The following is a 2,587-nucleotide window of genomic DNA, read 5'->3' as shown; positions in this document are numbered from 1 at the left end:
CCTGATAGATTTTCACTATGATTTTTTTATTCTTTAAGCTAATTATGTAACCTTGTAAAATTGTTTTACTTCCGTGGGCCTTAGTTTCTTCATCTGGGAAAATGGATAGCCGGACAAGATGGAACAAGACTGCTTTCCCATCCCAGTTCTGCCACTGATCACATAAGTCCTTGAGGGCATGTCCTTGTGTCTCTCTGAATGGGACTGTCATTGTCAGAATCGCGTAAACATTAGTGACCTTTCACGTTTGATCAAATGAGAAAATGAACGTTAAAAATTGAAAAGTAATTTATAAATGATAAGCCAGCTTAATCTCATTCTCCAAAGCCCCCTTCCGGCTGGAATTCATTCATTCATCCTTCACTCACTCACTCACTCACTCATGAAGTATTTCGAATGCCTACTATCTGCCACAGTGTGGTAATAATCAATGCAAACACAGCCCCTGCCCTCATGGTGCTGTGGGCTCATGGGAGAGAAACACGATTAAATAACTACACCAATATTTTTGTCATCCTTCCTGATCAACTCTAACACCATGCTACCATCTCCATAGTGCTGATGTTGCGGGGCGAGGGGGGAGGGCCTCCCCTGAGCCCTTCGACTCCCCTCTTCCACCTCTGCACCAGGGGGCAGGGTCTTTTATCACTGACGTGCGTAGGATTCCCAGCATACAGTGATCATGAAAAGCACGTGGACTTTAGTCAGTTTTGCTGTGTTGTTTGTGAACTCTCCTGAGACAGTACATCCCTTAGGGTCTGCACCCCGGGTGGCCCATGTCCCTAGACAATGGGATCCTCATGCATTCACCTCTCTGCTACTATCTATCTCCACTTGGCCCACAGTGTCTCAGCTGCATCAGGAGAATGTCTCTGTCGTAGACGAACTACCGGTGCCCAAAAATCCTAACCCAGATCCAGTCTTCTCTCTCAAAAACACCTGCTGGCCCCCAGCTGTCTTTGAGAGAGGTCCATGTTGAATTTTGAACTCAGAACCTTTCAGCTATTGAGAGGTCCGTGTCTTCTCGGCTCCGTTAAGCACTTCAGTGCATTCAGCCCTCTGGTTTCTCATGTGTCTCAAGTAAAGTGAGAAACAGTGGTGATCGCGAAACAGACTGAATTTAGACGAGATTTAGACTATGACCTGTTACTGCCTTCATCCACTAACTTTGGCTCACATTCTACTAACGTTTGTTCTTCATCCAGTTTCTTGAAGCGTAAAGTTAGGTTGTTTATTTGAGATCCTTCTTTTTCCTTAATGTAGGCATATATCGCTATGAACTTCCATCTTAGAACTTCCATCTTGTTGCATCTGTTAAGTTTTTGGAATTGTGTATTTCCGTATTCATTTGTCTCAAAGGACTTTTTTTGTCTTTTGATTTCTTCTTTGACACTTTCCCGCCCCTTATGTGTAGCCAACGTAAGTTCTTAAAAAAAATAAACTTACATCTTTCTTCCCCACACTTACTGTATTAAAGAGCCCCATCAGCAGTTTTCCACCTGGTCCTGCTGCTGTGCTTCACCTGGCTCAGTAAACCCTTTCTTTCAGAAAAACTTTCAGCTGTGAAGGTTTTTATTTAAGACTCATAATGCAGGTGAGCTTCAGTAGCTAAGATTTAATTTTTTATGTGGCGAAGGCATGAAAATTTGGTAACAGTGGGGAAATTTTCTTCACTGAGGGTGGCAGGAAGATGGACCCTGGAGATGAAGCAGGACAGTAGGGTGGGCCTTCAAGGGCTGTCCCCATAGCAGGCATCCTGATGTATCAGTTGTTTCCTGTCTCTGAGGATATCGTGCTGATTAACTCCTTTAAAATCATTTTCTCCTACACTCATTCCCCATGGTCACCCTGTCGGTAGTGGGCGTTTCACCTGCATGATCTCGGGTGGCTGGGGGAAGCCAGGCCCCAGGGCAGGGTTCATCCCTTCCTGTGCTTGGTGCTACTTTACTCCACCATGTCGATTTTTATATGAATGTATGTCTTGCTTGGTTCTAGAAAAGTGTCGGTATCACGCTATGCTGTAATCCTTACCTTTCTCACCCACGAACTTGGAATCCCAAGGGCGGACATTATCTTTTTAATCTGTTTTGTCATCATCACCTGGTACGATTGGCATTCAATCAGTTTAAATGGGAAAAACACCTGAAATAGTTTCCTCAAGGAGAAATCATTACATCTATTTGGTTACAAATTAAAGAAAGAAGAGAACCAGTAAAGTCTGTTTAGTCATATGGTGTTTCTATAAATGCAGATTTATTTGCTTGTCCTTTTATTATGTTCCTGGGCAATTAATATTGGAGGAATCTTTTAGGTCAGTTAAATATTTAGATTATTAAATATGCTTTCTCATTATATCTTGTTACCAAAGATATCCGTTTATTCAAAACAAAGGGACTGAAAACAAGAAAAAAAAAAAAAAGAGGGGGCCTGTGGCTCCTCCTCCAGACCCCCCCAACGGTGATGAATAGGAGGGGCTGTCCCCCTCCCCCCGGAGACAGCATCCTTGCAGAGCTTTAAGCTGTTTTGAAATTCTTTTCTTTATGAGATTTTTTTTTCCCTTAATATCAAAGAGCTGCTGCAATTCCTG

At 42.9% G+C, this 2,587-nt stretch overlaps 1 protein-coding gene across 1 annotated transcript in view; it reads left to right on the top strand.

The window, feature by feature from the left end:
- LANCL2 (LanC like 2) overlaps positions 1-2,587 on the top strand; it is a 35,039-nt gene that overhangs the window by 13,460 nt on the left and 18,992 nt on the right. The gene's annotated exons all lie outside the window — the stretch shown is intronic.

This window comes from Pteropus vampyrus, unplaced genomic scaffold, assembly GCF_000151845.1.
Source record: "Pteropus vampyrus isolate Shadow unplaced genomic scaffold, Pvam_2.0 Scaffold192, whole genome shotgun sequence".
NCBI lineage: Eukaryota > Metazoa > Chordata > Mammalia > Chiroptera > Pteropodidae > Pteropus > Pteropus vampyrus.
Note: the sequence above shows the minus strand (reverse complement) of the source record. Positions and strands in the feature narration are given on the sequence as shown.